The sequence below is a fragment of the Pteropus vampyrus genome, unplaced genomic scaffold, assembly GCF_000151845.1.
Source record: "Pteropus vampyrus isolate Shadow unplaced genomic scaffold, Pvam_2.0 Scaffold68, whole genome shotgun sequence".
NCBI lineage: Eukaryota > Metazoa > Chordata > Mammalia > Chiroptera > Pteropodidae > Pteropus > Pteropus vampyrus.
In genome coordinates this window covers 6478391-6488473 of record NW_011888849.1, presented here as the reverse complement: position 1 = coordinate 6488473, position 10083 = coordinate 6478391, and the positions used below count along the sequence as shown (strand labels likewise).

Below are 10083 nucleotides of genomic sequence, written 5' to 3'. Positions count from 1 at the left end.
ATAGTAAACCAAACATCTATTGAAGTGACTAATAATATGGCTAAAAAGTTACATCAATATTAAGAAGTCAATTTCACAATAAACCTTGAATGAAAGGCACATATTAGATTTTCTATTTGTCTAAGAAAATTATTGACCTTTTTCTTTAATAATATGGAACACCATTAAGCTCAACTTCCCTAATATCCAATGCTTTCGATTTTGCATCCACATACTTAAGATTATCGGTACATATTCCTCTTTGCTAAACAATACCAATTATCTCTAGCTTTAAAAGAAACAATATGCCTGGTCCAGCTAGGGGATTTAAAAATAACAGAACAATAACAACACCAAAAGTGCTTCCAGTAAGGAAAAACCCAACTATGAAATTCTACACAAAGTAAAAAAAAAAAAAAAAAAAAAAAAAAAAAAAAAAAAAAAAAACAGACATCACACATCAAAATTCAGATTTGAAAAGCATTATTTTGTTTAGTTGAGTTAGGAGACATAAATTTATAGGGTATGTTCCTAACTCCCTGGGGTTCTTTCATAGAAGAATTCTGTGTTAAGCAGTGAGTCTCACATGGGGGTTTATTGCTAGTAGGTGCTCAATAAAAATTTGAATGAAATAAAATATACATTAAAATATCAATTAAAAGAAATACATGATTTCTATTTGAGAGTCTAGAGAAGTAGATGGCCTTTAGGTAAAGACAATAATCACTTTTATATGTAGAGATTGCAAATAAAGCTTAGGTAAAAGGGTACTGGCTTGGCAATTTGCTATTTCCCATAAAAAGAAAATCAACGAGGCAAGTCTAGGTTGAAACCACATTACTGAATTCAGCTTCATGCCATGGCCTACATGGAGTAAAGATTTTATATCATTAGCAAGTTCAGTCAGCTCATCCATTAGAATTACTCCGACCTTATCATTTCATCCTTCAACAATATTTTCAGAGTCACAAGTAGAATAAAATGAAAACAAAGCTTAGAAATGTAATTATTTTATAGCTACTCCTCTATTTTCATGGGTCAAAGAAAAGTCTTGCTCGTAAATTTGCTTAAATTATTAATTCTCCAAATTAGCTAAATATCAAGATGAGGGAGGGTAACCTTAAAAATATTGTTAAAATATAAGTGTATAAATGAAAATGTTATCATGATATCTGCAAATATTTCCTTCAGATTGTTTAAGACACTGCAAAGAGTATTATATAGCCTTAAGAAGTAGTAATAAATAGTTCAAATACATTATCATTAACAAATCTTTATGGTTTAGTTACAGGAATGCTTCTATGACAGTATTTTAGTTACTAAGACACCAGCATCCTTGAAGGCTGTCACAAATTGAATTCTTCATTCCGCAAGTACCTTCTCCAAACTCCAGGCAGTTCAACACAAGTTTCCCAAGAAATGTGAAAAAATATGTAAAGTGGAAATGTGGAAAAAGTAAATTAAGACATAGTCTAGACCTATAAAGACCTGACAACTTAGTGAAGGAGATATAACCACCATTCAAAAAGATGCAAACAGTGAAAGGATTAGAACAAAGATGGAAATTAAGTAGAACCTTTAAAAGCAGGTAAGAATTTATTAGGCAGAAATTAGTTAGACATTTTTAAATGACAGTTTTTCTAAAAAGAAAGAATACTCTGCACAAAGGTACCAAAACAGAAGAGCATCAGGGAATCTTAGGAATATATTGCTCAAGTTATGGGATAATGAAGATGCTTATCCTGGCACAGAAAGCCATCAAAAAACAAAACAAAACAAAACTAGGTATTGATTTCATATTTTTATCTGTCACAATACTATGTACTTGACATATATTACCTCATTTAAGCCTCACCACAATCCATGAAATATATCCTATTGTCTCGATTCTACAAATAAGGAAACTGAAGCTTAGAGAAGTTAAGCAACTTGCTAAGACCCAAATTAAAGTCAGTATTGAACCCTCTTGGGCTCACCCAAAGGCCTCACTCCTACCATCACGTTACCTTGCCTAGGGGAGACGTTGGAGATTGAAGCTTGGGGAGCTCTGTAGGTTATACTGGGGAGTCAAAGTGAGCTATAAAATTAGATACCTCTTTCAGAAAGGTTAGAAAGGAACAGAATTAACATGGTAACCAGGTCCATGGTAGATATGAAGGGAAAGAGACTAGAGTCCACTGTTACCCAACACGGGAGAGAGAACGTCCTAATGCAGATGAGCCAGTGAAGCGGCAGACTGGATAAGGAGAGGGTCGTGAAACAGATGAACGCAAAACGCTACTATTCATTTAGGTGCTTTTAATTCTCCTTTTTCAGAGTGTGCACCCCTCTTTTCTGTCCCTTTTATCTACCTTATTCTCTGTAAAAAATCAGAGTGAAAACATTTATGAAGTATCTGTTCAATATTACATATTGTTTATTTAATTCTACAGTGTTTCAATTTTAGAAATTTAGGTTCAACTATGTTAAATAACTTGCTTAGGGTAAATATTCAAGCAACAGAGCTGTCTTTCAGACTTGGCTCTAAAGTCCATGGCTCTTGCCACGATGCCACAGTTTGTCGAGGTGAATGGAGTTTGTACTAGAAGAACCAGGGGTAGGGGGAGGTTGAAAGGGGAGGTGGAAAATTATTCCAATTCCTTCTGTCAGCTTCTATCATGCCTATGTCTAAGTTTCTTAAGATATTTCAAAATTCTTTAAAATAGTGTTTTTAAAGTACAGCCATAATAGAAAAACTAATTTCTCCTCCAAGTTACACAATAAAATTATTGCAGATGAACTTAAAATGTTTTATTTTTTCATGATTTATACTCTTTTTTTTTTTTTTTTTTTTTTTTTTACTCTAAAAATGGTCTTTTAAATGCTGGCAAGCTTCTGTGACTTAAATGAGCATAATAGTATATTCACAATTTGCTAAGATACTTGAAAATCATTTCAAGGTTTTGTTAAAATACTAAGTAGAAATTATTAGCACTAATAATTAAGACTTTAATTATTAGTGACCAAAGTTACTATGATTTCTAAGAGGAATAAAAATAGTCACTGATGAAACTATGTCAATAATGATTTACTTAGGATTTAAAATTTCAAGTAAATTCACAATAAGAAATTCTCTAATCAATGTACATTTAAAATAATTTATTCTATTCAACCAAAAATTCTGAATAGTAAAACAGCATTATACTATACACATATTCAAGGTTCTTATGTTTTTCTTTTTCTCAATACGATCCTTTTACATCAATTTTTTAAAAACGTAAATTAATTTTACTCTGTATGAGTTTTATTAAATGGCATACGTACTAGACATTATGTACACGCTTCTTGGTTTTCTTTATTTATAAATGTATCCACATGCTTGGACACTAGGTGAGATTATCCCTCTCTTCTCCAATCCCTCGTATACCTACCCAAGCACTGGAGAAATAATGTTCAGAATATTTTCCTCATTTTTTAGATCTTTTTTCAACATTTAGGTACACTCGGGTTTTGGCCTCCATTAGAAATAATCCAATCAAAAGTTTTAAATAAAAAATACAATTTTTCTCAATAAAAATTTGCTTTTATGTTTATATTTCTTAATAAATCTTCTGAAATCTATCTTTTCTTTATCCTTTTTGACTAGGCTTCAAAATCTATGGCCATAGTAGCTATTCAATTAGAAAATTTTAGAGACTAAAACACTGCAAGTATTTTTACATTATCATTAACCTTCCTGTCAATAATCTCTGTGCTCTGAATGCTTTGTTGTAAAAAAGAAATTGTATTTTATGGAATTCTATACACCATAGGACCAAGGTTCCTGTTTATAGCTATTCTATCATGCCCAAATTCAAAAGAATCTTAGCCACTCGCCTTTTTTATAAATTACTAGGATGTCATTGGTTCATAAAATCATATAGGTTTCAAGTGTACAATTCAATAATATGTCATATGTATATTATATTGTGCGTTACCTCTCAAAGTTGAATTTCCTTCCGTTACCATATGACACACTGCTGGCCTTCTAATCAACATTTTCTTATAGGTCCCAAGGAGGTGATCTTAACTGTAATACCTTCATTCAATTTCAAAAGTAAATGTTTAAAGAACTACAAAAGCAGTATGGAGAATATGTTAATGATGAATTTTCAACTACAAGCCCAAATTATAAGTCTAATAGGAATAAGCTATACTTTTGAAGAGCCTAAGTGGATGGATACTTCTTACTGATAAAAAATGGTAGAGTTCTCTAAATGGTTATAGAATGACTTAAGATGAAGAACACCTTTTGAAAAGAAAGATTGTATCAGAAGGCAGCTTATCTGTATTGTGTCTATCAGTTTATGAACTTTGTCTTAAAATTTGAACTCTCTTGAGTAGTTTACCACGTAGACTAACAGATTTTTCTAAACATTAATAAAAATTGAGAATCAGTTTATAGGAGAAGTGGTTCGGCTTTTCATGTCCAGATGCCATAAATGTATACGTTTTGATAACTTATCTGGAAAAGGAATCTAGTGCCTACTTAACTAATGCTCTGAAATGTTAATGCCATGGCTGTAAGTAAATCAAACTTGCTAACATTTAATTTTTTAAAATAATTCTGCTGAGCAATTTAAATCAATCAACATAATTATTCCACAAATTTTAAACTACCAGTGACTCAACTAAATAAACTTCAAGTCCTAAAACTAAATACTAGAATGTCATTAAAAATATTTGGAAAAACCTAAAATTCATATGATCTGAATCTATGCCAAGTCAACCACTAGATAAGCATTACTGTTGAACCTATCAGTAGAAAGATACCAATTCTCTCATCACTACTTGCTATTCCAGTTTAATCAGCCCTGTTAACAAAGGGCATGCGCAACAGTTTCTAATTCAAAGTATTCATAAAACATGAACACAAAGTATTAATATTCTAGTTCAAGTTCTTAAGTTGCATGGATCAAGGAGAATATGCACATGAAGAGCAGAAAAGAAACCATTTTTTGATAGAAAAAATGAACAGAAAAAAAAAAGAAAGACGAGGAGTAGAAAAAAAACACAATGTTACCAATCAAGTGAAAAACTCGAAAAGGAAATAAAAACAAACTCTGGCCACCTTGACTTACAATAAAACCCTAAGAGCAACGGAAGCACAAACCAACTACAAACAAATGATTAACATTCAAAATTGAGCATGTGCACTAAAAAGTGGAACAGTATTGTCTTACCTTCTAAAACATTCAGGGAGAAAAAAAAGAAAGTACAAAACTTTCAAAGTATTTTTCTTAGGTGGTGGTGTATAAATGATTCTCAAGAAACTTTTACACGTATGTATTTTCTAAACATTACTTTTATGATCAGAAAACAAGAAAAAAACTTAAAAGATATGTTAAATTAGTTCAAGTAACTAATAGGAAAAAAGTCAATACAGAAAAATACTCCTGCTGCTTTTATAATTATTTACTATTGTTCATGGCCTAAGCCATTCTGACTGAAAAACACTAAGCACAAGAAGGAGATTCTGAGAATGAGTAACTAAGAGTACATCATCATTTTTTTTTTTTTTTTTTTTATGCCTACAGCACCTGGTTTTCCTAGGTGGTCTCCCATCCAAGTACTACCCAGGCCTGACCCTGCTTAGCTTCTGAGATCATCCAGGATCGGGCTTGTTCAGGGTGGTATGGCTGTAGACAATTACATCTTTTATTTAGCTTTTCTGTCTCTTCCATGCACACTTCCCACACCCCACTCTCCCACCAACATCTGGTATTCCTAAGTGGTCTTCCATCCATGTACTAACCAGGCCTGACCCTGCTTAGCTTCCAAGATCAGACATTGGGCTTGTTCAGGGTGGCATGGCTGTAGACTTCAGTCTCTATTTTAAATCTAAGATTCTTAAAGTATATTTTGATCTAATTAAAAGAGCCCAAACATCTAGAGCTCATTTTCATTTTTATTAGTACTAAAACTAATTATAGACAAAAGAATTTACTAATTCTCGATGTCTAAGGTCTCTTCCAACTCAAACCCAAGTTTCAGAAGATGTTTAGCATTTCAGAAACTCTGTTTTGAATATCTAGTCTTTAAAATTCATGTATTACATTTTGCGCTGCACACAGTTTAGGCTATTTCACATTGGTAAGAATCTCATTTCCTAATTTTTTAGCAGCTTGTATGCTTCATGTTATGCTCAAGCCTCATGAATACCTTTTATTGGCTGTATGTCAGTGGCAAGTTCACTTAAATTGCTCAGTTTCTGCCTCAAAGTATTAAATGACAATGAAAAGCAATGAATATGATCAACTTCCACAACATAGGGTAAGTGTAATTTGAGGGAAAACAAGAATTGCTAAATTCAAATTATAAAAGCCAAAGCTTTGGTGAAGGGATAAGAAGCTTGAATCTGTTGGGACAGGGGCAAGATTTTGGTCATTCTTGTGAGAATTGTGGCCATCACCAACATCTGTATCCATATGGTAAATATAGACATGGTAAATATAGAACAGGTTAGTAGTGTTCTTTCCTAAGGCAATCAAATGAATTGGATATCAGAAGTCTTGAATTTCCAGGCTGTACCTTAAGATAAAAACCATAGGTATCACTTGTCTAAAATATTACTTTTGAAAATAACTGACATTTAAAGATATGCTCAATTACCATCTATTCTTAATTTTCCCAAGGCCTTGATACACTAGGCCCCTATTCAAGGCTGTGCATACACTCCACAAACACACAAACACATTTCTCACGGAAATCCTAAGAATTCTGATCAAGAGGGAAATGACAACAAGACTTCAATCATCACAGGTAAATATCCTTTACTTTTTCACAGTCCAAACTCATACCTCCAAGCAGAACTATTGCATTGGAATGCTCAGTCTGTGTGATCTAATCACTGTTCCCTACATCCTTACCTGCAATTTCGCTTTGATGTTAATGTTTCTTGTGCCAGTTCATTCAAAGTACACATTTGAATGAACTTTGCTGGAGAATGACAGTGGTGAAAGGAGAAGTATCTCAGGATCTGGGATCTTTCCAGGGACCACAGCCTCTGGCCCATTCCCTTTCCTACACTTCTCTACCTATCGGTTTCAAACTGCACTCTGGGTTCCTCAATGTACCTCTCAGGTTCTGCAAGTATGAAGGTCCTAACTACTTGCAGAATCCTTTCATGCTTTTATAGTTTTAGTTGTGATGATAACACAAACTGTCACAGAACAGTGTTTACTGAGGGCATTGCTTGCTATTTTCTGTACTAGGCTTTCACAGACATTTCCTTATATAACTTTTGCCAAAGTCCTTACCATTTTAAAGGTAGAAGAACTGAGGCCCAGGAATATTAAATTATTTACCCAAGGGCACTCGGCTAGGAAGTGGCAGAGAATCTGAATACAGGCAATATGATTCTAGATCCTATACTTCAAATTACTCTCCTCTTTAATTTTGACACAAGTCAGTTTCTGTCTTCCCCACAAAGCCTGCCCATGCCAGCCCAGAGTGATTTCTCTCTCCCTCAAAATTCCTCTGTTTCTCCAAGTATCTAGTTTGCCAAGAATTCCTTATAATCTTTCTATCTTTATCCTGTCTCTCCAGCTGGATTATAAATATCTTAATCGTAGGGATATGCCCTCTCTCGGTGATGCTCTCTAGTGTGTTTAGCAGGATCTCAAAAGAATTTGGCATAAGTCTAAGAAATTATTGGTGAATGACAATACGGATTTGTAGTTGGATCTTCATCTATCAACTGTCAGAAACAAAGGATGAGATGATGTAGTTCAAGGCATTACTGGGGACTGTCAAGGAGAGAGATAGTTTATCAATCCAAATGCGTGAATTTAAGAAAGTTTGTTAAGCCTTCTAAAGTTCATTTGCCTCACCTGTGCAATGCTATTATTATTGATACCTATGTGAAGGTTAGGGTTACTACACATAGCCAAATATAAGTATATAAAGGTTGTTTATAAAGAACTGATGGTTGCCAGGTGGGAGATGGATTGTGATTGCTGGGTAAAAAAAATATGAAGGGATTAAGAAATACAAATTGGCAGTTACAAAATAGTCATGGGGATGTAAAATACAGCATAGGGAATATAGTCAATGATATTGTAATAACTATGTATGGTGTCAGATGGGTACTAGACTTATTGCGGTGATCACTTTCTAAATTATACAAATGTCTAACCACTATGCTGTACACCTGAAACTAATATAATATTAAATGTCAACTGTAATTGAAAAATTTTAATTAAAAAAATTTAAAAGAAAAGAATTACTAATACTTAGGTACTCAAAGTAACCTTGGATTCAACTAGAGCAGTGCTTTTCAAACCGTGTTACCTGACCTGAACTTAAAAAAAAAAAAAAACTGTAGAAGAACTTAACACAGGGAAGAGTGAGAAGGAATGAAGAGTAAGGGAATGCAGGGCCACTGGTTGGGGTTCCTGGAGGCTGCTCCCCCACTACACTCTGTAACCAGAAAAATCTGTTCCTATAAATTTCATACACAGAAGTGAGATTTTTCTTTGGAAACTCCATGAGATTTTTCTTTGGAAACAAAAAGAATTCAGTTATAAAGTTTGAACAATACTCTTTGATCCCACTTAGAAAACTACAGACAATGCTTTCAAGTCAATAAAGTTTCTCTATTAAATGGAGGAATTATGAGGGCATAAAGTATAAATTATTAGTAAGGCAGACTTAACACTGAAAGAACACTTAACCACAAAAGATATTGTTCAGCTTCCTGACCCTATGTCACTTCTTGATTTTTTTTTCCCTGCCTCTGAGAAGTCCTTACTGATTTTTCTATGAATTATATCACATTCACTATAAAAATTTAGTTCTTTAAGACCCCTGTAGAAATTAGCTGGCTCACTTCCTTCAACACTCCGGGCCTCAGACCACTACATGTCTCAATTCCAAGGAACTTTCCCATTTTTTTCTCAATAACTATGATACATGGATGTCTTTTAGTCTTCTAATTATCAGATGCTAAGAAATATGCATCTAGGACTGCCTGGATTCTCACTATGAATTAAATCAATGAGCATCTACCAGCTATAAGGACTTTTACCATTGTTGATCCAACGGATTTAACCCATTGGTGAAAAACATTCCAGTCATTCAGACATTCCAAACTCAATTGTTCTCTTAAAAATGCCCATCCACATTTGTTTTCATCTAGTTCAAACTATATTCAAGACTATGAAAATGAACAAAAATCGAACGAAATCTCTTTCTGCCTTTCTACCAATAACTTAGACATCAAATTCAATAAATCTAAAAATTATTCTTGTTAACAACATGGCCCAGCAGCCCATGATTTTTTAATTTTTTACTTCTCCCTCAATCTGTTCTTCTTTTGATTTTACTTCTCGCTAAGCCTCAAAAGAATATGTTAATAATCTACACAAAGCTGGTACTCTTCCACAAATGCTGTTTCACTTCTTAAAAGAAAAATGTGTCTTTTCTTAAATATCTCTGCTCAATGGCAGCAAAATAACAAGGAAAAAACTATAATGACACCAAGAGTAATACTAATTATACTGTTTGTAATTTTCTTTTTAAATATTTCAATACATTCAATGCAATTCAGTGCGTGAGAAAGTGTATTACATGAAGGTTAATACAAATGAATTGAAGGTGTAGGTCAGTGGTTCTCAAACTTAAGATGCATCAGAATCACCTGGAGAGTTTTTTCCCCCACAGATTGCTGTGACATACCTCTAAAATTTCTGAATCAATAGATAATAGGATGTCAGAGATTTTGCATTTCTAACAAGTGCCTGGGTGATGCTGATGCTGCTGTTCCAGGAACCACACTTTAATAAATATTGTAGTAAACATTTGAAGTTCCTAAATACACATTTTAGGTGTGAGTAGTAGGCATATATGGACCTTATTCAGGATTCTGCACACCTGGGGGAAGGAGAAGAGGGATGCTCATAGCAGGTGCTTCAAGTACTGCTACATAAATTTGCATCAGAAGGTTTGTAAATGAACTAGCACCAAGACTTCACAATCTTAGCCTCCATTCTCTCATCTGGAAAATCAAGGGCAACACCTTTCTCACCTACTAGACTGGGATATATTGAGGATTACTGGATAATGCATGGATAACAGGTTGTAAAT

General features: G+C 33.7%; 1 protein-coding gene and 1 pseudogene across 1 annotated transcript in view; both read right to left on the bottom strand.

Annotated features, from left to right (window-relative positions):
* The window catches only part of PRKG1 (protein kinase, cGMP-dependent, type I), a 1084330-nt gene that overhangs the window by 711587 nt on the left and 362660 nt on the right, over window positions 1-10083 (bottom strand). The window lies entirely within an intron of this gene.
* Window positions 5526-5644, bottom strand: LOC111740823 (annotated as a pseudogene).